Source organism: Calidris pugnax, unplaced genomic scaffold (genome assembly GCF_001431845.1).
Source record: "Calidris pugnax isolate Ruff unplaced genomic scaffold, ASM143184v1 scaffold44, whole genome shotgun sequence".
NCBI lineage: Eukaryota > Metazoa > Chordata > Aves > Charadriiformes > Scolopacidae > Calidris > Calidris pugnax.
Genome location: NW_015094506.1, coordinates 35,819,092 through 35,846,964, shown reverse-complemented (window position 1 = coordinate 35,846,964; position 27,873 = coordinate 35,819,092).

Sequence of the window (27,873 nt, the reverse complement as noted above, 5' to 3'; positions counted from 1 at the left end):
TACAAATAAGGAAGCTGCAGTCTTTCTTTCTCTAAGCTAGCACAGCTAGCAGAACTGAAAAGAGATCTCATCAATCTGTATGAGACCTGTGGCCAGAGAATGAGCACTACAGCATGAATTTCTGACTTAAAATTGGCTTACCTGTGTGCAAATCATGAGGCTCTGCCAACAGACAACAGCACTGTCCACTTGCCAAGACACAAGAGACTCCTACATGAGCTAATGCTCACTCGAGTATCTTTATTTCATACAATAAATATATACTTGATGATTCTCTACTGAGTCTCCAGTTTGAGCTGTAAAGGATCTTCTTGCAGACTGTTAGATGCCTTTGTGACCTCTGAGTAAACCATTTCTCATTCAGGGCTTTAAGAGATATCATTAATGAATTTAGATTAAGGCTGGTAGGGTTAAGCTGTGGGTTAACATTAGCTGTTGATCTATCTATGATACAAGATACGCCTATGTATGGATGGCACTGTTTGAAGCTGCATCTGCAAGTTGAAAGGACAGAGATCTCTCACAGACAATGCAGTACATCTGCATCCAGCCTCCTGGTAGGTGATGACAATTTGCTGACAAGCCTGTCAAATGCTGGAGCTAGTTTTGGGAGGTCGGCATAGAACTGTTTTTAAAAAGCTTTAAGGGGTAAGTTAATTCCTCCCTAAGACACCCTTATTTTGTATTGAGGAAGACTTGCCTTTGACTTTTGACAATAGAAGAGGAAGAAAGGAGGTAGAAGAAAGGAAGAGAAGTTCAGATGTGGATTAGCTTGACTTCTATCTTTTAGGATAGAATTCTGTAATTTGTACTGTTTCTTAGCTTCCCAGGGTTAAAGCAGATTGCACACTGAATCCTCAACTCTAATTTAGTCTTCCATGCTGCTGCTGAGGATGGAACCAGTGACCCTAGTAATGGAGCCCCAGAACCCCAGCGAGAATACTTGACATTTTTTTTCCCCAAAGATGCAGGCCTGTTCGACTGGTAAATCCATTCTGATAAACAGAGCACAGAGGGCATGCAGGTTAGCCTGCTTTTCCTGATGTCTCCACTTGGAGTTGAAAGGGTTAACACTGTTAGCATTTGCTGTAGCTGAGCCTGGTTTCAGATGAATAGGGGCAGTTTGTGCCTTCTCAGTGTCTGTTTCAGGATGTCCTCATCCTGCACAAGGCAGCACTGTGTGCATTTGGATCCTGAAGGTTCCACCGCCTGCAGGGCTTGACTTTTTTTAACCTTTTTTTTTTTTTTGGTAAATAAAAGGAAAGAAATAAAGTCACCGTTAACTCTTTAAGATTTGCGGACTTTGAACGCTTTTCTCCTGGAGTACCACTGCAGCATAAATCAGAATTTGCAAATATGTCTGCTCCTAGCAACTGCACTCAGAAACAACTATAGAGATTTGAGCACTACAAATCATACAAAGGAATGCAAAATTGTAGGCTTACATTTAGTCTGCAGAAAGTAGTCAGCCAAGTGAAAACACACCCAAAATCTACCTCTTCCTGCTTTCAATACACCACTCCCCAATTATAGAATAATATTTGTTTTACTGTCAATCACAATATTACTGCTTAAGAATTCTTAAAATTTCTGATTCTTCCTTTCTGTTTGTTTTCCTTTGTCATCTTCTTTCAGTCTCTTCTCTATCTCTGTTTTTCTTGTCACCTAGAGAATTTTGATCTTTTGTGCTGTCCTCTATACACCTCACCGTGACCCCACTTTAACGAGAGCTTGAGTCCAGTGGGTGAACGGTGAGTTAAAGTAGCCAGTAAGTACTTTCATCTCACTACATTGCCATGTATATATGTGGTTTGGGTCTTAACTGAAAATAACTCAATACAAAAGCCAAAAAATAAAGCAGCCTGCTAGTAATCGAAAAGCTATCAGAACCTGGAGGCTGGTGAGACCAGCATTACTGAGGGGTTCGCTGCTCCCATTCAGCAGCCAGCTGCAGAAATCTGCCTTGTGGTGGACCAGTCAAGAACACAGATGGGAGTCCCTCAGAACTAATCTTGAACACAGCGAAAATTGAAATATGAGGCATTTTAAATGAAATATTCTATGTTCAGCAGGGTAGCATCTGAAACACCAAGGCCTGTTTCATCAGAGAGTACCTGACCCGCTCTACCCGCAGGCCACTGGCGGGCTGTCAAGCTTGCAGCGCTCTTGGAGGAGAAAAACTATTCTGTTGATTCTGGCATCTAAGCCAAATATTAGTGTCAACCTAAAAGTATTAAAAGATGAGATTCCTTATGGGCAAAACTAATTCCATCATGGCACGTTCCTAACAATCACTAGCTCAGGAAGGACATTATGAAGTAAGATTTATGTTTGCCTCTAGAGAAAGCGTCTTTATTCAAATTAGGAAGAAAGATCAATTTGAGGCAAGGTTTGAACTTTTTAATATATGCTATAATATAAATGCTAACTAATTTAATATATGTTACATAGGAAACAGGAACGTTTTTTCCTTTACCTTAGAGATAAGTATACAATGACATAGAGATGTAATGACAGGAAGGAAAAACAAGCGTAACTCTTGCATAATGAGCCTGTACAATTTCATCCAGTTACTCCAGTGTAGAAGTCCTGGTTCAACTTTGGATAGCATAAGCAGATCTAATTGTTCAGTCAAGACGGAAACTCCTCCATCTCCCTTTGCTTCTAGTACTAATTACACTCATTAAAAAACCAGCAACCCTATAACCTCAACAAACCTTTCATAATTTTGATAATATGGGTTCAAATAAACCCAGTTATTTAAATGGAGTTGGCTCAGGTTACACTGGAATAAGTGAACATGAGACTGGATCTCTTTGATACTCAATTTCCGAAGCTGAACAATTTTCTAACATGAGGATCCATTAGCTCATTACTGGATATTTTCATACAGGTTTTGATGACAATGCAAGATAATTGCCAGTAGTTCCTTCCTCAGCTAAAACTCTGTTAGTGTTTCCTCCTTCTCTGCATAGTCAATCCTCTTACAAATGCATTAAAACAGTCCTGTGCATATTGCTCCATTTAGCACGAGCCTCGTGATCTCAGGATGGCACATCATTGTAATTTGGCAAAGTATTCCTTCTGACTTTAAAGCTATCAACTGAAGATAGTCCTGATTTTTTTCTTCACCCATTTTCTGTGTATAATTGTTTTCTACTTTCAATGTTTATTTTTAAGATGAAGTTCAACAGTAACTTTTCTTCAGTCTGCTACAGGAGATTGTTTACTGAGAGGCAACATCTGGTAAGTAGCAAAAAAGCTCTAGCTGTCAATAAGCAAGTTAGTATATACATTCATCAGGGGCATTTACTCTTTCTAGAACATTACATAATCTATAGTCTGCCCTCTCAAAGATAAAATTTACTACATTTCAGTTATAATTTATGCTAATAATATAGTTCAGTCCCCAGAGCTTTGAATCAGAGGCTGATCTCAGTTCTATGGGTGCACACCGTAGGCGTGTTACTCCAAGATTGTTCTGATGGAAAAGAGCCTTCCTCTGCTGAAGGATCAGCACCAAAAGCCCTTGGCAGAGTGTCTGGGCGGCTGCAACCACATCTCTACAGTGAGGACCAGTTTTCCTTGCGGCATCTGCCAAAGCCCCTGCTGCATCCCCTGGCAGCACGGGGTGTTGCACCGCGCAGCCTTTCCAGGCAGCCACAGGCTTGAGGCTCCTGCTGATGGCGAGGCTGTGTTCAGAGAGAGTCAAAACCAGAAATACTGTGATTCTATGGTGTGAATATGCTAAATCACAGCAAAGGCAAAAATATTACATTGTGCCGTTCAGTCTGCATCGCCTTTAGGATCGTCTGCTTAGGACCAAGCCCAGCCTCCCCAGCCCATGGAGATTTATTTTTGAGGAAGGAAAGAGAACACTTCTGGCTGCACAAGCTGAGTAATTCTGCAGTTTCTGTACCTTAGATATGTTAGGGCCTTGGTGGAAATAGGCACTCAATCCTCTTTGTCTTTTACTCCTCTAATCTCCTTAGGCTATACTGATTTATACAGGAGATCCCTGAAGAGAGGCAGGTGCCTTGTCATAGTCACCAAGAGCAGCCATAGTAAAAATGAATACATTTTCTACCAAGGAGATCCCAGGTCTCAGAGGAGGAAAAAGTGGTGCAGGTGGTCAGGAGCAAGATCGGTGCAGTGGCTTCCAGTCGACCTTCATTTGCATCATAAAACCATCATCTTCCGGAGCACAAAGGAACAGCAGGGCTGGCAGCCTGCTCAGCCCCACAGCAATAGGCATGGTAGGGGTTGGGAATGGGGAGCACTGGCTGAGCTGGTGAGGGATGTTTCACACATTGCCTCCATCTCTGAAGCACTTGGCTCTAGACAGTGCTGGTCGTCTCTCACTTTTAAGAGTGCTAAAAGGCTTTCTCTCCTCTCTGTGGGGGGTGACCAAACGCAATTTAAGGAAGTGTGTTTCTGCTGAAGCACCAATATTTTTTGGATGCCAATCGTTGTTCTTATTGTTACAAAGAAGGATCTTTCTGTTAACCTAATCTAAATGATCACTTGGAGGCTGCAAAACTATATGTCATGTTTAAGCTACTGTATCATGATGGCCTCAGGGAAATTTTACAGATGCCTTGCCACAATCTATTTCTTCCCCATGAGGAGCTACCAGGCTAGTTGCTTGGATTCATTTGCCACAGCTGTTTACCTCTTTGACCTCAAAGCTACAAAGGTATGGTGCCACTGAAATACAAAGGAGTCTGCCTTTTAAATTATTGATTATAAGAATTCTTTTCTAAAGTGAAAAGGGACAGGAGATGGTATTCTTCCAACTGAATGGAACTACTTGGGTGAGTATTTTGGCTTCACCTTTTAATAATTTTCCTATTTCTTTCCTTTTTCTGTTAACCTGTAGACATAGATAAATGAGCAACACAATATTAATGTGCTTATTAGTCTGGAATAATTTAAGACAGACTAATATCTCCCTGACAGAAAATTGTCAGCTCAGGTCTATCACGGCATCAGTCATGCAAGCTATTAAATTTCTGCAGCAGAGCTACTAGGTAGATACCTTGTTTTATTTATTTCTGCAGTTCGAACATAACCCATTTCCATTTTGACCACAGTTGTTCCTATCTGGTTGTGCTTATTTTTTGAAGTTATTTATAGGTGATACTGTCCCCAGCTAACAACTCAGCATGCAAGAGCTGATGAATATTAAAGTGTAATTTGTCTAAAAACCAAAGGCAACAAATCTAGGTCAAAGATATTGCCTTGGGCAAAGTCCACACTGGTTCTTTTGCATCACTGAATATTACAGCTCTTTCTGTTTAAAAATGCTTATACCTGACCAGGCAGGTGCCTTTTTATGCAAGGGGCATACCATTTAAAAGCATTTCAAGAGGTAAGTGCAAATCCTGGACTATGTGTTACGGAGTAAAATAAAATGTTACCCCACAATATCCATTAACCTAAAGACTGATCTTTGAGATGTGGGTTTGCATTTGCTGCTTGTCTTGTTTTGAGGAAGACACTTGTCCTGAAACATTAGGTGACTGATCTAAACAGAAAACTAGGTGAATTTGAGGACCTTCTCACAATCTCTTTTGTTGAAGATGTTACTTGGTATAAAAATCTACTAAATGCATCTACTTCGTCATTTCACTTCTGTATCTGTTTTGCTGTATAACTCCTAGTTTCCTGGTCATCCATGTTGTGCTTATACCACTCTATTCATTGTCTCTCCTCTGGAGTGAATTAGTTCCCTCCTAATACAGGCTAGTTTTTGTTCTGGGTCCACCAAGAGCATGGCTGAAGTCAGCTTTCTGTGGAAGGTGCTAGCTTTGAACAGTTAGAATGTGGGCACATCCACACCAGGTGGCTTAGGAACCAAGGTTGATTCCTACACAGTCTACAAAGACCCTGTAGGGACACTCAGTGAACATGAAGTGGAAAATTTTTATTATCCACTGATAATCAAAAGGATAGCAAGGATATTAATCTGGAAAATAAAAATCTGAGGTTCAATTTTTTAATCATTTATCAAGTAGGAGAGCTGCAGCTCAGCGGAGAAACGGTCCACTACCTCCCTTCCTCCCCCTCTCTTTCAAAAAGCACTCAGTAGATATATTTTTGGCATTCATTTAAATGGAGAAGAAACCTGCTTCCATGCAATGAATTCCTCTGTTGCAAGAGATAATGTTTGCCATACATAGGTATGCTGAAAATTTAATGTCACAATGAGGAATTCTTTCTGTTCCTTGGCATCCTCCGAAGGTGTAGGAATATGTCCATGCTTTTGTAACTTCTTATAGATTTGAAACTTTCCTTGGTTGCGTGCCTTCAGCAGTAATTCACAGTACAATTAACTCTTTAGTTTGGATTGATAGCATGAGTAGAACAGGGAAAAGCAGACAAAAAAGATCATAAAAGCACAGTATAGTATTTTTTACCACTGTAGTGATGTTTTTATGGTATGAAGCATTACCAAAATGTTGAATTGTTCCTTCTTTGCTGAAAGGTGGGGAAAGACTATAATTTTTTTATGCTTGAATTATGTTCTGCTGCCTTGTGAAATATGCAGTAATAAGGTTCTGGAGGTCACTACTGTGACATAGTCTTGACAATGAAAATAAAAGAACTGAAGCTTTTCAATATATCAATAAACATTTTTAAGCATCAGTTTCAACAGGAATGTGTGTCATATGAGGTGTGTGTCACAGGATGACGTGTTTAATTTTCATTCCTCGAAAAGTCTTTGACTGACAATTGGGCAGGCTGCAAATGCCTTCAAGTGCTTATAGACAAAACATTTATACATACATTTATAATAAATTTATATAATAAAAAAATATTTTACAATTTATTGGCTATTTATTATGCATGTACTGCAAAGGTGGCCCCAAAAAATGCAGCCTCCAGTTCTGTGTTTAATTTCTTCTGCTTCATTTCCTATACAAGAGTTCTAGGTCTCTGTAGTGTCAGTCACCTGTATTTATCTTACCATTTCATAGAATCATAAAACACCAGGTCGGAAAGGACATCATGTATCACCTTGTCCCACCTTTCCTGGCAAAAACCCAGTCTAGACAAGAAGGCCCAGTACCCTGTCCAGCTCAATCTTAAAAGTGTCCAATGATGGGGAACCCACCACTTCCCTGGAGAGATTATTCCAACGGCTGATTGTTCTGTTTGAAAATTTTCCTCCTTCGTCCAATCGGAATCTCCTAAGGAGTAACTTGTACCGGTTACTCCTTGTCTTTTCCATTAACTCCTTTTAAAAAGCGTCTCCATCTTCTTTGTAGCCACCCTTTAAAATCTGTAACATAGTGATAAGGTGTCCTCTAAACCTTCTTTTCTCAAGGCTGAATAAACTCGGTTCTCTCAGCCTTTCCTCATATGGCAGATTTCTCAGTCCTTTGATCACCTTGGTGGTGGACTCTTCTCTGGACTCTCTCCAGCCTGTCCACATCTTTTTTGCATAGCCAGGACCAAAACTGAACACAGTATTCCAGGTGTGGCCTGACAAGCACTGAATAGACTGGGATAATGACTTCTTTGCCTCTGTTGTTAATGCCCTTGTTGATGCAGCCCGTAATCATGTTGACTTTCTTTGTCACAGCAGCACACTGTTCACTCACACTGAGCTTGTTGTCCACCAGGATCCCCAGGTCCCTTTCCACAGAGCTTCTCCCCAGCTGGGTAGATCCCAGCCTGTGCTGCACTCACTCCTGGATTATGCTTTCCCAGGGGCAAGACCTTACACTTGTCATTGTTGAACATCGTAAGGTTCTTGTTATTCTACTCTTCCAGGTCTTTCGGCAGGGTGGTTCTCCCTTCCAAACTGTCCACTTCCCCACTCAGTTTGGTGTCATCAGCAAAATTCATCAGGATAGACTTGATCCCATACCTTCACTTATGAAGATATTGAACAGTGTTGGGCCCAATATCGATCCCTGGGGGACCCCACTTGAGATGGGTTGCCGGTTTGAAAAGGAGCTATTTACCACCACCTTCTGAGTGCAGCCTGTCAGACAGTTCCTACCTACTGCACAGACCACTTGTCTAGACCATAGAGCATAATTTTTTTTCTAGGAGGAGGCTGTGGGAAATGGTATCGTATTTCCCTCTATTGAATTGCAAGAGAGGAGGCTGTCATTGAAAGATATCAGAAAGATCTGAGTTGTCTGATCCTAGAAAATAGCTCTGTATTGATTAATGACCTTACAGATCACAACAGAATTGTAGATAACAGTATGTCGGCAACGCTGCCAGGCTCCACAAATCTCTGTGATTTCATCTAATCAGTCTACAGTCATCTTCACGTTGATTTCATAAGACAATGGCGAGTCTCTGTTGATAATTCCTAGTCTCTTGATGGATATCTCACGAAATGCATCAGAAAATACCCTGAATCTTTTTGAAAACCATATTTAAGTCATGGCAGGCGCTAAAAATTCATGCAGCTATTTCACTTAACTTTCAACACAAACCTTCTAATATTTTTTTTCTTAGTGGTACCTGAATGCCTTGAAGTTTTCATACGTGGTCCCAAATGTAGTCATAATGTGTCTTCTTTAATTTAGCATCACATGTGCCAAGTTAGTGCGTATTAACACTATACACAGTGGTACAATCAGGTATTTTATCTCAGCACAGATGTGGAAAATTATTACAGTACCTGATTTTTAAATTGCTAAACATATATATATATATATGGCTTATATGTAGTTAGGATAGAGCAAATATACAAATATCTGGTCAAGAACTATGCTTGAAGTAGATATCTGAAGATGAAAACAGGAATCTTGAGGTTTTGCATGTTGTAGCTGAAGTCACAGGATGTAAAGGTGATGATTGAATTAAGTAGCTCAACAATCATTGTGTCTAAACAGGATCTCTGTGGTTTGCCTATATGGCCCTTGATTTAAGGTATTCTTAGAAGGGAAGTGAAGACACAGAAAACGGATTAGGAGATTTCTAAACTTTTAAGTTATATGTCACCTATTGCAGGAATCAAAGACATAATGCTGATACTGACTAATACTTGAGTGAATGAATCTACAGTAATTACAGGTTGGTTCAACAACAATACTTGATACAATAGAAGAGCATCCAGTATGGTGTCTAAAGAACTGACAAGTGTATGAAGGTCATGAGTAACAGTCATTGGGCTACTGAATGGCTTCAACCCATTGGTTACATAGCACTTAATTGTTATGCTTGTTACTTGCCACCTTGTGTCAGTAAGGACATCTGAGGCAAGCTGAGTGACTGAAGTTGCTGCAGTTCTTGAGTGCTGGGAGAGGAAGGGTCTAGAGCTGCTGATACTGGGTAGGGGATAAAGCAGATGGCCAAAAATGGCTAAGAACCCTGGAATGCCAGTAGTTGCACTGGGAGATGCAAGCCAATGCAGAGGAAAAAGGAAAATAGCAGCGGAAACTACAGGTCTCCCTGATTGATAGCAAACTCCAGCTGAAGCTTTTTCTGTGAACAGAACATTTATTAAGTCACATAACAGGTGTAGATTCTCTAGTGTCTAATAAGATGAGTTCATGTCACAACCACTTTATCAGCCACAATCAATAAGATCACTCCTATTTAAAACTTATTTTCATGGCTTTTTTACTCTGTCAAATTTAGTTGAAATTATTAGATGGATTAAAACAGGGAATGTTGGCTGTTGGGAGGAGTGCATATGTGGACAGGTGCTTATATACAAGCACAGACACATAAGTTTTGTTGCTTTCAGAACTTGATTTAAGAAAAAATAAACAAAGTCTTTCCTTGAAGTCTGAAGTATTTGTTTTCTCCCAATACAACTTTTCAGTGAAAGGCTTCTCTTTGAAATATCATAGCTAATGCCTGACATAGAAACGATAGGGCTCTTCAAGCTGCAGACACTATGAATGCCAACTACATAATTTCCTCGCTGTACTCTTTTCAGAATATGGCCCTTTAGATTGTCTGTGGAATTTATTAAATCTGTCTAGATTATTTTAAAAAATTCCTGACTTCCTAAGTAGATATAATAAATAGAAGAAAAATACATAACAAAAATATATAAGAAAAATACATTAGTTGAGAAAGACTTTGGCTGACCCTTCAAATGACAGATATCTTTTTGACTGTTGCAAAAAATTTTATCTACGTACTCATATCATAGAATCATAGAATCATAGAATCATTGAGGTTGGAAGAGACCCTTGGGATCATCGAGTCCAACCATCTACCCTACTCTACAAAGTCCTCCCCTACACCATATCCCTCAGTACCCCATCTAAACGTCCCTTAAACACATCCAGGGACGGTGACTCAACCACCTCCCTGGGCAGCCTATTCCAATGCATATTCTTTGTATGCATCCAGATTTGGGCATTAGAGGACATAAAGTGGAAATCTCTGCCTGAAAACTGTGACTTTTTACATAAAAAGTTAGTTTCTTTGTCCCCTTTCTTTTACTGACCATAACAAATGCAGCTACAAAGATCCAATAGATCAAGTTCCTGTTAATGAGAAAAAGGACTGAAGCAAACTATTTAAATGCATGTCTACAACTTTTCTGATTGTGCTTCCAATAATTTAATGCATTTACAGATTCTTTGGCAATGAAGCATCTTCTGTACTCATCTGTCTTGGAAGATCTATGTGGACCGATTTTGTGAAATAAACAGAGATCAGATGCCTCTTAACTGCATATTTAAATACAGGAGCACGTATAAATTTGGGAGATTTGATAGGTGTCATACTTAATCCTTATTTTCAGGATAGCCCAGGGATACAGCTAAGTGATAACTTGTCCTATGAGCTAAAACCGCAACACATTCCCTTTTTATTTACAGATTGTCTCCAACATTGCAGAGTTTGCATGTTCAGTTCAAATCTTACCTGTGATCTTAGAATATGATCACAGATGTCTCTTCTACAGTTCCTGTACCACTAAGTAAAAGAGCTGGAATATCCTATACTCTTGCTATAGGCTGAGTATATCATAAATTGATTGTTGCACAGGGAAAGTCACACTTTATCTGGCAGAGAAGAGCTGCTCTCGCTTGCCTTTCAACAGTGCTTGCCTGTCTGCTATGCCACAGAGGATATTTTCCTTTTAAATAACACATTTAATACTGAGAATGATACCAAACCCCCATAAATTGTACTGTAGTGACTCTTAATGGTCTCAGACAGACGAAGGACATGTTTTAAGGTATTTGAATATTGCTGAAGAAGGTTTGGTCTTCATTCTCAGCAAGTTTGCAGATTACATCAAGTTGAGTGGTGCAGTTGATATGCCTGAGGAACAGGATGCCTTTCAGAGGGACCTGGACAATCTTGAGAATTGAGCGCATGTGAACCTCATGAGATTCAACAAGGCCTAGTGCAGGGTCCTGCATGTGTGTCAGGGCAATCCCCAATATCAATATAGACAGGGGGATGAATGGATTGAGAGCAGTCCTGAGCATCCTGGTAGATGATAAACTGGACACGAGCTGCCAACGTGTACTCGGGGCCCAGAAGACCAACTGTATCCTGAGCTGCATAAAAAAAAGCATGGCCAGCACGTTAAGGGAGGTGATTATCTCCCTCTACTCCGCTCTGGTGAGACCTTGCCTGGAGTACTGCATCCAGTTCTGGGGTCCTCAGTACAAGACAGACACGGACCTGTTGGAGTGAGTCCAGAGGAGGAACACAAAAATGGTCAGATGGATGGAACACCTTTCCTATGAGGAAAGTCTGAGAGAGTTAGGAATGTTTAGCCTGGAGTAGAGAAGGCTCTGGGGAGACCTTATACCAGCCTTTCAATAGTTAAAGGGGGTTTATAAGAAAAATTAGGACAGACGACGGACCTGTTGGAGTGAGTCCAGAGGAGGAACACAAAAATGGTCAGATGGATGGAACACCTTTCCTATGAGGAAAGTCTGAGAGAGTTAGGAATGTTTAGCCTGGAGTAGAGAAGGCTCTGGGGAGACCTTATACCAGCCTTTCAATAGTTAAAGGGGGTTTATAAGAAAAATTAGGACAGACGTTTTAGTAGGGCCTGTTGCGATAGGACAAGGGGTACTGGTTTTAAACTAAAGGACACTAGACTCAAACCAGATACAAGAAAGACATTTTTTTACATTGAAGGTGGTGAAACACTGGAACAGGTTTCCCAGAGAGATGGTAGATGGCCCATCCCTGGAAACATTCAAGGTCAGGTTGGACGGGGCTCTGAGCAACCTGATCTAGTTGAAGATGTTCCTGCTCATTGCAGAGGGATTGGATGACCTTTAAATGTCACTTCCAACCCAAAGTATTCTGTAATTCTATGGTTCTATGATTATCTCAACTAGGTATTTCTGAATTTTAAGTTATTTTTGTTATTCTAAGTCCCTGCTGAAAATAAAATTGCATCTGTTTCTCTATAAGCCCATTTGTTAATACACCTGTCAGCCTTCTTCCTTTTAATGTATTATGATGTTTGTTTCCTCATTAAAATTGACATAAACAACAATAATTATGCTGATATTTTTAACGCATTAAAAGCTGGTAGTTTTGGATAATGGATATGACTTTGTAACACATGCACACTTTCAGAACTGTAACCACTCCACTTCCCCATTCCCATTATTTACTAGAGCATACATACTAAAGCATGTATTAAATTCAACATCCTAAAGAACTCCCATTTTAACAAACGGAAAACTTTGTCATGCAACAAAATATCAGGTTGTTTTCTTGTATTAGACCTTTTGTGCAGAGACATGTAGTATCTAAACATACCAGATGCTGACAGAACCATGTAGAAAAGCTATGTCTAATGAAAATATTTCCTCCTTAAATTTCTTCCCTCAGCAAAGTTAATTTTTATTATTTCTTATAAGGTAGAAAACAATCCATATTTAGATAAGTAATGTGTTGATAATAGTGGAAAGACATAAATGCAGGTTAGAGAACTATTTGCTTTTTCCTCACGCTGGCATACCTACTTATTAATTTTTACTTGTTCAACTCGCTTCTGCATTATAGTGCCTATTACAAACTGTCATTACCAAATTGTTTAAGCACATGAATGAATATCATTAAAAATCAGTGGGACCAAATACATAGTTTAAGTTAAATATGTTTATGTGTTTTTTCTTAAGTAAAGCCAGCCAAAAAGTATACCTTTGAGAGATAATAAAAAACATTAATGTCTTGGTGGCATAAATGTTTTTATTTCTCTGCTGATTGTTGATTGCCTGAATCTATTCCTTGCAAAATCAGAAGCAGAACTGCCACTCACTTTAATGAGGCAAGACCAAGGCTACTGTTTTACCATGATGAACACATTCCTGATGAGTGTACCTGCGTTGCCCACCACATAAAAACATGTAGCAGTTTAAATGATTAAACCCAATGATATATAACAGTTGTTATGTTAAGAATGAAGATGGTGATGGAAGAGTTCTTCCATCCCATGAGACCTGCTGGTGCATCCATGTGCTCTGCTGGACACATTCTATAAAGCGGAGCTGCAGAATTCCAGACATATTTTTTAATAATTTTTTTTTAAGAATGATTCATGGGTTACAAATCAAGATGCTTTCAATAAGAAAGCCATTGAACAGGAAATGATTGACATCTGCATATTTTCTGATACAATATGCCAAGCCAGATTATTTCAATTTTAGCTCTGTAAACTTAAAAGTGTATTTCTCAAAAAGTGGCTTTAAGTTTTTCAGCGTTAGAAATCTTGTGACTCTCATTCAACACTATGAGGATGAAATTCTGGCACATAAGGCATTTTCTTATTAATGGTTGTTATTTCACACTTGGATCTGATAATTAATATCAATGTTGATATTATTAATATTAATTTTGTTCATATTATTACTATTTATTATTGTTGATAGTTATGCTATAGTGATACATTGTAACTATAATATCCAATAATGCATGGTAATATGTAGTAATATAACAATAGCAATAATAATAACGATAATGGATAAATAATTAATACCATATCTTTAATACTCAAAGCCTCCAATCAGAAGTGAAGACTCATCGGCTTCTAGAGCACTTAGAAAGCCACATTCTTTTCCCTACAAAACATATCTGTAAATTCTTTTAAGATGGGGAAAAACATGTCAATCTATAGAATTTCTAGTTAATGAAAACTGTAAATTTTTTTTAACCATAAGATCGTTAAGGGAAAAAAAAAATCTCTGACATGATGTATGTTGTTGCTTATTCTCATCTTTATGTAGTTCGGTTTTCTTGAGAAATAGCAATAATCCTGCTCTGAGGATGAGGCAGCACACCACAGGGAATTTGTTTCTTGAGGCCTTTCTGGAGCACTCACTTCTCCTGTTCAGCCATTGCTGATGGTTTTACTCAGTCTCTCTCTACCAGGTAGCTTGTTGGACCTACTGAACAATTCCAATTGCCTTCTTACTATCTCTTGCTACTAAAGATAACTGCAAACAATTATATTATGTAGGTGTTGCCTTAGGAGTAAATATAAAAGCCTTTAATCAGAATTATAGGGATTTTTAAAAAGCCTCCCAAGCTCTGCCATGTCTTCAGGCAGCTAAGAAACAAAAAGCTCACAGCTTTCCTAATTGGAACACTAGAATTATTTAAAGTCAATACAGCTCCTGGGTTTCTCCTGCCTCAGAGTACATTCCTTTGAAAACCTCAGCCAAGGGCTTTAATAATTTAAATACTATCTTCCATTTTGTGTTGTTGTGGTTTTGTTTTTTTAAATCCTGTAGAAGATCTAAAATATCAAAATCAGTAATAAAGGGCTGATGGCATTATGGACACATGGGCCTGCTTGACCTTAAATATTTTATTTAACATTTCTTATGCACACAATATGAAAGGAGGATTCCTTTTGCCTGGTGTAGCTGATTAAAACAGCTGAATAAGGGGAGACTGGGAAAGGGATGAGGTACCTGGCTGAGGTCATTAATTGCTCTCTACTTCAGGGCAGCCAGAGCCCAACTTAAAAAAAATTGACTTTACAGTTGGCTCCTGGGGGAGCACTGAGAATAAACAATATGCACAGGTATCAGTCGGCACTGTGTGTCCAGCTGGAAGAGCACTGCACCTCAGAGAGGGGAAAAAATCTGAGATGTACACTTCATGACTGGGGCCGTGTGGTGTTCTTGCAACCTGCAGAGGACCCCCAAGAGAAAAAATGTTAAAGCTGAATTATCTCACTTCCCTAATAAACTGGGCCAATAGAAAATCCCAAGTCACAATGCTAAATCTTAACTGTCCAAAAATTTGGGAAAAGTTTGTCCCTGGATTACAAAACCCGAGGCCACGGGATTTACCAACCCACAACACTAATGTGAATCAAAAATACTGTCATTTGTATGTCAGCCTGGAGAGTCAGCTCTAACTTAAGCAAACCACAACAATTTTTAAATTAGATCTGTTACAACTCAGTTCCAGTTCTGGGGAAGAAAAAACGCTCTTACGATCCTTCAATCTATCTGTCTGTCTATGTATGTATGTATGTACCTGTCCGTCTGTCTGTCTCTCTATCTATCTATCTGTCTTTCCTATGCCTGATTAGGGCAGCCATAAGGTACGGCTTAGAAATGAGGGCTCAGATAAAGCACAGTACACAAGTAAACGTTTTCATACCTATGGGAGTAAGATGCCTTCTCCAGGAGCACTGTAGTCATTAGTACCCATATGTCTATATTGTTATACTTTCAGAACTGTTCTGGTCACAATTATCCTCCAAACTTCTCCCTGGGATGATTAGGGAATACTGTTCCCTGATCATTCCCAGATGCCTTGCACACATTTTTGCTCTGAAAATTAATTAATAGTATGGACGCAGGCTGTTCCATGCCAGTTGGCCTCATTACCAGGGAATTATCTTAGGTGTCTTTATGTTATTTGTATTTTGTTGAAGAAGGCTTGTTAATTGAGCTGTTCAGGAGGCAGCCATGTCAACAGAGGTTTGGAAGGAACCAAAGCTCTTGGCTGGTGATACTTACGCAGCTTTGTGGTCACAGCTCATGACGTATGGGACTGTAGCTGAATAAGGAACATCTTTGTCTCCAGCTTTCGAAGTTTTTACAAAAGTGCAGAAGAAAATGAATAAATATCTGTTGGATCCTCTGTGGCTTTTCCTTGTCTTATGACTCATTCTGTTTTTCACGTACAATGCAATGCCTGGCAGCCTGACATGGGTTTTGGGGATGTAATTGTATTTTCTCCCCCCAGCTATTTGTGATGGATCCAAAGGGAAGATCATTAGATAGAGGAGGAGAGCAGTGATGCTGGTTATGGCAGAAACAAGAGAGGCTGTATTTGTAAAAGTCGGGGGGAATGAGAATGCTTTCACTGCTGGGAATGCGAATGTCTCAGCCTTGCACATACATAATCCAAGAGCAAGGGAAAAAATGTTCCTCAGAGCTCCAACACAGCTGGTTGTTCTTCCACACTGGAACTCTTTGGAGATTTCAGTCCAGAGCAAAATTCACAACATCTGGATTAGTTTCAAATTCACTTGAATTCATTCTAGCAAACTTAACAGCCTGGGGAGTATTAGTAGTCTTCATCATTGGAGGTCTTTGCCACAGCTTATTCAAAACCCTTGTTCAGGACTGACCAAGGCGTAAGAGAATCTGGCTTGGGGCGACCACTGGACTGCTGATCATTTGAGATCTCCTTTGTCCCTTTTTTTCTAAGTTTGTCTGAATCCAATGTAGTTGGATAAGAATGTGAAAAGAATGAGGTTTGGACTAAAGTCTGAAGAGAAACCAATTTCTATGTTCATTCCAGAATCCAACCAGAGTCTAATGGATTTGTATGTACATCATACAATATATTAATAGCAGACTATTTTTAGAACATGTTGACATTTCTTGGTATCACCAGGGTCAGAGATATTGGAATTGCTGGCAGGCAAACACTTCAGGGTTTTTTTTTCCCCTCCCCATCCCCCACTTCTCTACTAAAGAGCTTACATGTGGAAAAGTAAAATAACTACATAAATTTTAATGGCACAGTAAAACTAGCAATTCACAAAGGTTCAAAAGACTAGTAATTAATTTACACACTCCCTTTTCTTGCTTGTTTTATAAATGGACATACCTTGCTTCTATTAGATTACCCTCTCCTAGCAAGTGACTTTAAACATTAATTACTTGAAAAATTCAGGTCAGGTGCCTAACACCTACCTTACAAGACATATAGAATTGAAAACATCTTAATCCAGTGTTATCAGCTGAATGATGTGGGAGATTGCACTGAGGTTCACAGAAAGAGACTATAATGTTAAGGAATTAGAAAAGTTTCTGAACACAGTTGCAGATTCTCCCTGTTGTGAAAGATACAATCACTTTTGGCAAAGCCATAGACTTTAAATCTTTAAAAGCCAAGTAAACCGACAGCAAAGTCAACAGTCACATTAAGATTAAATCATTTGAAAGCATGCATATGTCTATGTCTTCTTATCTGTCTGTGTGTACAAATATTCTGTATTAAGAAATATTAGCATTAGAATTCAGGAGGGTGATTAAAAATATTTGAGGATAAAGACAGTAAACAAAAAATTGTGTGCGTCTTATTTGGTATGAAACTGTAGCATCAATAATAAATTTCGTCCTTGCATAAAGAAAATTGCATTTTAGAGGAGATTAGGACTTTTAAAACGACGTTCACTCGTTGTACTATGGTAAAGAAAGAGAAAAAGGTTGGGAAAAGTTTGATTTGGTACAACTAGGAGGACAATGCAATCATACTGAGTTCAGCAATTCCAGTGTGCAACCATGAAAGTCTCTGGAAAGACACTCTGGGAGTCTGCCTCCTAGGAAGATGTATATTAGTGACAGAATTGGGAAAATCAGTTAAGGAAAACTTATAGTCTCTGATTTACTTCTGAACCACATCCGTATGGTCCTTGCTGCCATGATGACATACCTACCCTGCTGCTGAATCGCAAACATGGCAGGCGTAGGATGAAAGGCACTCATGCGCTATATGCTTACTTTGCTGACTCAAGTTTATTTTAAAATATTAATAAGCTAACTTCATATTGCCAGGCTGCCTGCCAGATCAAGTATTATCTGTCTGCATCTCTCCAACTTTATGCCAGATCAGGCTTTTTCTCTTCTTTTCTAATTGGCATAAAACCAGCGTAAAAGTGCATACCCAGCACAAATCCTATATGGAGAGGACATTTGCTCATTCATGATCCAGACCAAAAGTGCATTGCTCTGTGGGGTTGATCCAGTGCTAACATACATAGGACCATGGCCTCACAAATGCTGTCTGGAAGTCTCCACAAGGTTCAGCCATTAACACTGAAGGACTCCAATGGAACCTATGGAGCCAGAAAAGCCCCAAAGATCTTGCAGAGACTTTTACCCCCAGGGTCCAATCTCCATGTAGCATCCTTGTTACTACAGTTTTGAGAGCCTTTGCGTCATGACAAACCAGGGACTTTTGCAATTCAAACTGTATATCTCATGAGCACAAACCCAAGTGAGCTTCAAACCAGCCAGCTTGGACACCAATAGCAGATAAGCCAGATTTCTGTCTGCTTTGGTGTATGTTCCAGGCCCATAATATATCTCTTTGCAGTCTCTAGATATAAGATTGTCTGTAACTGAGCAAGCTGGCGTAAAGAGAGCTCGGTATGCTTACATGAGCTGCAAGTCTTCCCCCTGGATTTCAGTGAAGTACTTAATCAAGCATAACACAGTTGCCTGACTCGGTAAAGTGAGTGCAAGAGGAACAAGGTGAAAGCCCCAGACGGCCATGAGTCCTATTTTTATTACATGTTTTGAAGCCCATTTTGCACAAAGGTAGAATCAATCAAAAGTAATGTGTTTGAGGGAAAACTGTAAATGCTGACCCCCTACAATATGTGTTCCTAAACCACAATAACATCTAAGTCACAGAAAATGCGCTTGTTAACAAATTATATGTTATTACATGTGAATGTAAATAAAGCTATACAAATAAATTAGTTAATACTGTTATGATTTAATGCCAGCATACTGATTAGCCCTGTATTTATATTGATTACATGGGTGATGCAAAAATCTTATATAGCATTTAAAGATTATAAACATTTTTGTGTAATTGTTCAACACTAATAATAAAAGGTTTGTCTCCAGAAACAAGTCAGGCTTCTGGCTTGTTTCTCCTTTCCTTGTCCCATTACAGTGATGTTGCCAGTTAGATTCAGTGATAAACATAGCTTATGCATTCCATGCTAGAATTATTTTAAATTATGGGTACAAAAACTGTGATTGGTTAATGTACTAGGAGATGGGTAACCTGAATTATAAGTAATAAAAAGTCTAAAATAGTCTTGAAAAGTTTTTCTTAATCTGTTTCCCTATGTGATAACAAGAGGAAAATTCCCTGCTATTTGTCTTACCTGTTAAAACAAAAGTGACTGTGTACCTTTGAAGACAAATGATCAGCTGGAACTGAAAACTCAAAAGTTTAGATGAAAGTTCAATCAATGTGCATCTGCACTGGAATAAAGATTGCCCTCTGGGGCTATGACAGAAACACAGCATTGCCAGAGGGAGAATTATTCAAGTTAAAAAGTTCTCCTTTATTCACCAGTCCCGCAAAGGAGAAGTGTGAAAGTGGGATCATTTTAAAATGAAATGTCCCCACTAAATATTTGAGTCAATGGAAGATGACATAGGAATAACTCTGTTTAGGAATAGACAAGGAACTTCCATTTTAACAAGGCATCAAATATCAAATTAAAACACCATAGCAGCAAGGAATTCAAGTTCCTGATTCTGCTAACATTTTAATATATTCAGCACTGTATGACTGGCTGTTCTTTGCTGTATGACGTGGCTGAGAATACAACATCAGCACTAAGCAAATAATGGGAGTGTTGCTATGGGCTTCAGTGAGAGCAGGCCTAAGTTTAATGTGTTAAGACATCATCCAAGTAATTTTCTTTTTGCCATCTTCAATTTGGTATAATACATTATCATAATAAAGGGAGCTGGGAGCAGCAAGACTTGATTAAGTGTCAAATGCTCTCAGAAACTCAAAAAATGGAGAGTTTTAGCATCAGTTTTTTGGTTTCCAAAACAGAAAATAGTCTTAAAGGACTTAAATGGGCAAGGAATGAGTTGGAACTCTCATATTTAAAAATTAAAATACAAATTGAAGTCCCTGATTTCCTGCTGTAAGCAAGGCAGGACTGGGAGGGATTGATATGCACTCCTTTTTACTGTTGAGTTTTTGGCCAAGACCCTCAAAAGTGACTAGGGGCAAGGTAACCAGTTCCTTCTTATTTAAGTACGCATTAGGCTGGTAGCTAAATGCAAAAGTTGGGACCTTCACAAATTTATGCCGCTGCTTATCCCCATTAAGAATAATATTTTGCACTAAAAGTATTCAGACTTCTCTTGAAAGCTAAAATAATGATTCCTAATAACATTTTTGTGAGTTTTATTTTATCTCCATTTTGCTTATGAAAATATAAAGCTATAGAGGAATAGTGTCTTGTTTAAAGCTACATTCATTATTTTCTTTGACCACTGCCTCTCCTGAGGAATACTAATATCCACTATCTTCAAACAACACTGGAAGGATGAATTAATTAATATTTGCAAAGAGCTTTGGAATCCTGAGCTGAAAGGTGCTAGATAAGTGTAAAGAATGATACTGTAAATTATGCATAAGTATTGTGAATGCTGCTTTTTCAGATGTGTCTGCTACAAAGATCACTCAGTAGTTCAGACATCTAACACATGGATGATGCAAGACTGTTTAAGAATTGATTAGTATACCTTTGGGGGTATAAGAATGGCAGTCTACAGCGATGCAGGAGACACCAGCTCCTATATCATGAGGAAAATGACATTTCGATACCATAAGAAGTTCCTTACTCCTTTGAAGTTGCATCTTAGTTCAAAGTCAGTCAGTATTCTTTATTTTTCATATAATTATGAAAGTGGTTTCATGTCAATAAGTGCTTTTTTTAAAGTGAAAACAACCTAGATGAAGCAGTCATAAATCCAAGGAAAACTCTCTCTCTTCTCCGTTTCTATCAGCCACAGTTCAGGCTGATAGAAGTTCCCAGTTCTCCTGAAAGCTGCTTTGGAAGCTTCTTAAGCAACTACTCACAGTTGCATTGCTTTAAAACCAGAGCTGAATGTGAACCATAAAGTAGTCTATTCTTCAAAGGCCTGGAGAAACAAGACTGACAATGAGACAGAAATGACAAAAGAAGGCAGAAAATGTGCATCTGGGCAACTTAGTGAAGATTTGTACTATGGGAGTGGTCAAAGGACAGATTTTGTCTGAGTCCAGGTCTATATAATGAGCAGAATTCTTCCAGAGAACAACCGACTACTTTGACTATGGACTAAAGAAGACAGCCCAAGTAAGCTGGCTAGGGCCCTGACTTTAATGCCTCTGTTGGGATTGACTGGTACTAAAATGGGATTGACTGGTCCTGGTATGGAAGGAACTGCAGGTCTAATGATTATTAGCAAAACACACTTCAGTAAATAACCTTCAGAAACTGGAAAAAAGACATAAATTAAGAGCAAGAAAGATGACGAGGTCTGCCAGTATTCTCTTTTCAAGGGCATTGTATGGGTGAAAATGCTCAGGTGATCTTTGGAATACATCTTTCTCAATTAAATATCTGGATAATATCTGTTAAAAAAAATCATAAAGCATCTGCCACCAAAACAAGCAAAATTTGATTTCCCCAATTTAAAACAATCCACCATCAAAGCTATCTTGTTCCCTTGACAACCTCAGTCTCTCCTCTACCGGCCATGAACTCTCTTCATCCCCCCAATTAACACATTGGCTCCTGTGCTGACAGGGCTGTCATCTCCTGCCAGCTGAGTGACACAAATTCCGTGTCTTTAGCACAGTCCTAATGGATGTATTCAAGCTTGTAACAAAAGGTGACCTACCAGGCAAGTAGCAGAATGTATGTAGACTTGGAGGACCATGGTGGTTTGAGCTGCAGCTAAAGCCTAGGTTTGATCAGGAAAATAAAATTTCTGAAGCTGAACATTAAAGTGGGGAAGAAACACAAAAGACAGAAATGTAAAGCAAAAGACAGACAGAACATTACAGCAACGGTGTCAGGTTAAAACAGAATTTTTGCAGTGGAGTAGTAGTTTGGCAGAAAAGGAGGAAACAACTTTTTCAAGCACAATTTGAAAAGAAAAAGACCAAAAAATGATTAAGTGGAATCTGGAAGGACTGCAGGAGTAAGGAGTCTTCTTTTGCTTTCCTTTTTAATGCTATATTCTTCACATAATTGTGTGTCACTCTGTGATTTGAAAAAGAGTATGTGTCTTGTTGGCTTTTTTATTTCAAAACCAAAGAGAGAAAGTCTGAAAACTGTGACCCTGACTGTGAAGTTGCAGAAGCTCTGTGGCCTGTATGAAAAGATCATCGTGCTGAGAGTGGATTTCTAGTTATGCCCTGCTGTGCCCAATAGCTTTCCACCAGCCCTCCATCAGTATTGACAGAGTATAACAACCCTTCAAATTTCTCATCTCCTACCTGTGGTGAGGTAACTTCTTTAGACGACTTGAAAGCCAGCCCAGAAAATGAGAAGCTGCCTGAGTCCTGGGTCAGCTTTTCATCCAAACCTTGTATGATCACCCTGGCAGAGGTGAGCACAGGTTACGAAAATCCATCTCCTAAGGGGAGTATGGACACAGCAACATTTCCAACTCAGGAGACTCAAATTAGTGTCTGAATAGAAAGTTAGGTTCTTCTTTTCAAAGGTGCCCAGCAAAGACAAGGTGGTGAAGCATTATATCCTTGACAACCAGGCCATCATTATGTAGCTTATTAAAGGGATGATGTCCACTTGTTTGACTTGTATTCAAATTGTCTAACTTTAGCAAAGAATTAACTGTGTTCTGAAAAAGTGAAAATAAAACAATATGTGTGATATTGTTTTGCCATGGCCTTTTGAAAACAGAAAAGAATTTGTCCTGGGATTGAATGGGCATGTAATATTAACAATTTGCATAATAAAGGTGACCTGAAGGAATTTAGAAAGGAAACGATGACTATGCATGAAGTTCTTTCAAATGTCCTAGGAAATCAATTGAGACAGAAAGAACACATCTTGGTCATTTTTATTTCCCTTCATTAATAGAAACTTTTGGATTAAATGTTACTGTGTTACACTAGGTCACATAATAGCTAGAACTGCTATTTCACATAGTAAATGAGTCATGTATCATGAAATAATGAAAATCGGTTGAAAATATTTTATTATCACTAACAAGCTTTAATATGATGCCAGGTTAATTATTTTTCTTTTAATTATACATAGAAAAAGTCACCTACATTAGTGAGCCTGTTAAGAAATTATCAACAGATGCAGACAGAGAGAGCAAGAGAGTTTCCTGTTACGGCAGATACTTCATTGGCCTTAAACTGTGATTTGCTATTGGAGATATGTATGTGAACTGGAAAAACACATCCCCTTGCCACTAATTTATGCAGGAATTTAAAATTAGTTCATCATGCAATGCCAAATGCCTTTGTGTGTTCATAAGCTATTAGGCCATATGCCACACATTATTTTGCCAGGTGTTAACATGGTACAGACAAATTACATGCCCCCTAAGATATCCAAGAGGTTTTGAGGGGCAAATGTAAAGGAAGAATATATGATGAAAAAAACAAGCTTTGGAAATAATTTTTTTAAGACTTGAAAGGACTTAAAAACAATGTTCTTACAATTTCTCAGTAAGAACCATGATATATATCTTAATCCAGAGACTTTAAAAGATACAGCAGATGTATAGTGTTGATGAAAGATCAATGTGATTTACCTTGTTCAACAAAGTCCTCACTGGCTTACAGGCTTTGTTTAAAAAAAGTCTATCTTTAGATGCTTAAGGTGGAAAGTGTAGCAGACAAGATGGTCCAAAAAGATTGTACTAACACTGTAAATTATTACATTGGGATAGTCCTATTTTTGGTTTTACCTGTTAAGTGTTACTGACCATTCAGGAGAGGGAGGAAAATGAATTATTTCATTTAGGTCTGTTATGTGTTAGAAATGAAGTGCAGTTCAGTAGTCTATGTCCACTCATAAAGAGTGCTTATCAGATCCCCAGTTCTCATATAATTTCTAAATACTGAAGTCAAACAAAATATTGTTTTAATTCCTCCTTGCCTGTAGGTCAAGTAAAGCTATGCACATAAATCCACAGGCAGTGATATAAAAATGTCATACCTTTATTATTTTCTCATCACAACTTGATCATCTGAAACTCATGTATGTTTGCATGAGGCCTTTTAAAGGTATTAAGATGAGCACTATAGCATATCCTTAAAATAGGGAAACAGATAAATACATCCTTCAGGCATACAACTGGTAACAGAAACACAACCCATCAGCAGAGGTGTTAAATTGTTTGCTCAATTGAACAGATTATCAGCCTGCTTGAATACTGTTCACCATCTCCTGCCTAATCTTAAATTATTGTCGTCGTTAACATATAATCATTTGGTTGTACCATGCTGTGTTTGCCTGTTACTGAAAAGCCAGAGAGCTACTCCGTGAGCAAATAATTATTAGGACATTGGTTCACTGTTCACTTAGTAACGTCTGCTGTCAGGTTTGAATCACACTGTCTCCAGGCAAATATTGGCGCTTAAAAGTAGGATTCAAAACACCGTCTGAGATGCAAATGAGAAATACTTAACAGTGGGGACTCTCTCCAGCTCAGACCTCTGCTAATTATTCTGTGCAAGGGCCTGCCAAATCTCACCAGGTTCCCCCTTTTTTCCCTACTATTAATTCAGTAGGGTTACCTTCAGTGCCATTATGAACATTAAAGGGCACTAAACATCTCCTTTATGGCACTGGCCGTACTGGTGTGTTATCAGCATGCTTTAGGCTGTGACACAGAGAAAATTGCTCCAGCTCAAGCAGAGGTTATAGGTATGATGTCATTTTTCTGTGTGAAATTCTGTACTCCATGTGGTTCAAGAGCCTTCTGTGTTTGCTTCTGGGAACATCCAGAAAAAAGGAGTTTTACATCCAGTGAACCTGGTTGTTAGTCATCCTTGTGAACACGACTTCACCCAGGCTCCTCTGCTGGGTCCAAATGAGTACTGATATAGAGGAGTAGCAGGTTGCACAGTGCTTTGCAAAAATACTATTACAGGATGCTTTCCTTTTGCTCTTGTGCAGAAATTGTAGGTAAAGGTTGATGCAACAGATGGTATTAAACAATAGTTACCAGATAATAGAGGAACCAGCAGTGGTATTTATTTTCTAGGAATCACTGAGGAGAGAACACGGAAAAATCTGGGGGTGGGCTCAAGCCAATTTTTACATGGAATCTGGAAGTGTTTTCCATGTTAAGAAGCTGTATTATCAGTGAGGCCAAGAAGCCAGTTACTTCCCACAGGCACAGCTTGGGCAGTGGCATGGCTCAGCTCCTTTACTAAGCCTTGCTTCCAGCTCTGCCTTCACACTAGAAAGTCCAGTTCAGACCAGGGATGAGATGGTATTTCAGGCTTGAGACACTTTCATTGCATCTCCAAGGAGAACAAGCACAGAAACTTTGTGAAATTTAATAAGGGCACCACAAGGTAGGTAGGAACAGAATGGTTATACAACCTTTTTAAGCTTAGATCTATCTGTCAAGTAACATAACTTTTATTAACTTCAATTTTGCTGCAAATTCAAGAAAGCATGAGGGGACAGCTCACTTCAAACTATCTTTTCTTTTTCTAGCACTGAAAGTAGCAGCAGAAATGCTATTTTTATGCTGTAAGGTTCAAATCCTTCTACAGTTAGCAAGAACTTTGGGAAGACGCAAGCTATGTCAATATATTCAATCACTTCTTAATCAGACCTGAATAGCTATTGACTATCATGCTTTTTACCTCTAATCTCTCAATCCAATTAAAAATTCTATAAAATGATAGAATGTGTTAGATGAAAAATAATTTACCAGGGACAGTCCCATCGATTTAAAAGAAAACTTGGTTCTCTCTTTTACAGTGCAATCTAAAATACGCACTTCATGAATCATGAGTATATTATCTATTGGGCAAAAGCCCAACTGATTTTGAATAGGATTTCAAGAGAATCACTGGAAATAAAAAGGACCAGATCATGTGAAAGTTCTCTGCAAGGAATGAAAAGTGCTTTCACCATATTTCATGTTCCTGATAAAAATAACTGTATGCCACATCATATAACACTTTATTCATGAGGCCAAAGCTTGCTAGGAAATCTCCGTGCTTTGACTTTGGTAGGGTCACCATAGGTATATGTCAAGGTACCATTTGTGTTATAATATTCACAGTTGAATTTTTGCCTGCATTAAATATAATTAGGTTTAGTATTGCAGTCTCTTTATATTAGCAAAATGTCACTGGGAGCTAGATCCTCATGCCCTTATATACAGTGAATAGAATAGATGCATTGACACTTTTTTTTTAAAGTAAGGTACAATTAACTGTGACTGCAAATATGAAAGTTTGAGCTGAACCTTGGAACCATGCATCAGTGATTCTTTTCAGGCCGAACACGAAATTCATGAATTTTAATACATTTCTTTTGTAGAAGACCTCTTGGTACGTCATTATTTTCAGGCATTATTGTTGAGGAAAAAAAGTCCATTATTTACTATATAGTGTTATTGTAGCATTGGCATCTGGAATTCAACAGCACAAACTTGGTGGTAAATCGACAACAATGTCTGAATTTAATTTAATGTTGCCTTTTTTTTACTTTTCAACATCTTCTATCCTCAGAGAACATTCAATAAACACAGAACCAATTGTTGACATTTTCCTATTCCTGTTACTATTTAATAACAATTTCAAGGAACTGCTTAATATTAAAGATAATTCAAAACCAAAAAAACATCTTCAGGGATGCATCTGAAAAAATATAAAGTATAATCATTATAATCTTATGCATTCTTATAAATGTATAAAATTATGCATATCCCATGTACCAACAGCTGGTTCCACAACTAAGGGAACATATTTCCTGAAATTCATGGGGCAGAAATTCTGAAATATAAAATTTTGTGCTTCAGGAAATAAGACAGCCATGAGCTGGCATACTATTAGGTGATTTTTCTGTGTGTGGTTTCTTCTGTTATTCTGTGATATTGCTTGTTCTGCTGACTGCCATTTTGACAACAGGGACTAAACCAGACCATTCTTCGGCTTCAGCAATTCCTTAGTTCTTCGGAGAATCATATGCTTGTCTTAGATGACCTATACCTGACATTGAACCCATCACTAAACTTCCTTGTTACCTCTGGGAGACCCCTGTGGACTTTCCTTGTGATGGTCACATTAGAAATCTTTCTGAAGTAATATGCTCTAACAATACAATTTGCTTTCTCAAAAACATTACTCTAGTGGCTGGACAAACAGTGATTCATTTTTTGCTTTGCTTTTTGAGAGCAATAATGTGCTTCAGTCCTTCATTGAGCAAATTACTCAGTTGTGTGCCTGCCCACTGTCTCTCATTCCTCAGGGAGGAGAGCCTCTGCTTTTGCCACTTTCTACATAAACTAAACAGCTCATGTTCTTTATCTTCCTTTCTTCCTTCTTTTTCGGGGTTTTTTGGGTGTTTTGGTTTTTTGTTGGTTTTTTACTTTGGTTTGGTTTTTTTGTGTGTGTCTTTGTTTCTTTGTTTTTTGTTTTTTTTTTTTTTTTTTTTTTTTTTAATTTCTTTCTCAATACACTTATTGAGGGAAAGAGGCAGATACATATTATTTTCATAGGATTTTTATGTTAATTTTTGACCTGTACCCTAATACAGATTATTAAGTGGCAATTAATTCACTCTGTGCCCAGAAGCAGTAACAGCAAGAACAGCCAAAGAAACATGACCTGACATATGAGTCTTATCTTTGCCTTTACAGCACAAATACTTTGACAGATCTCTTCCATTCT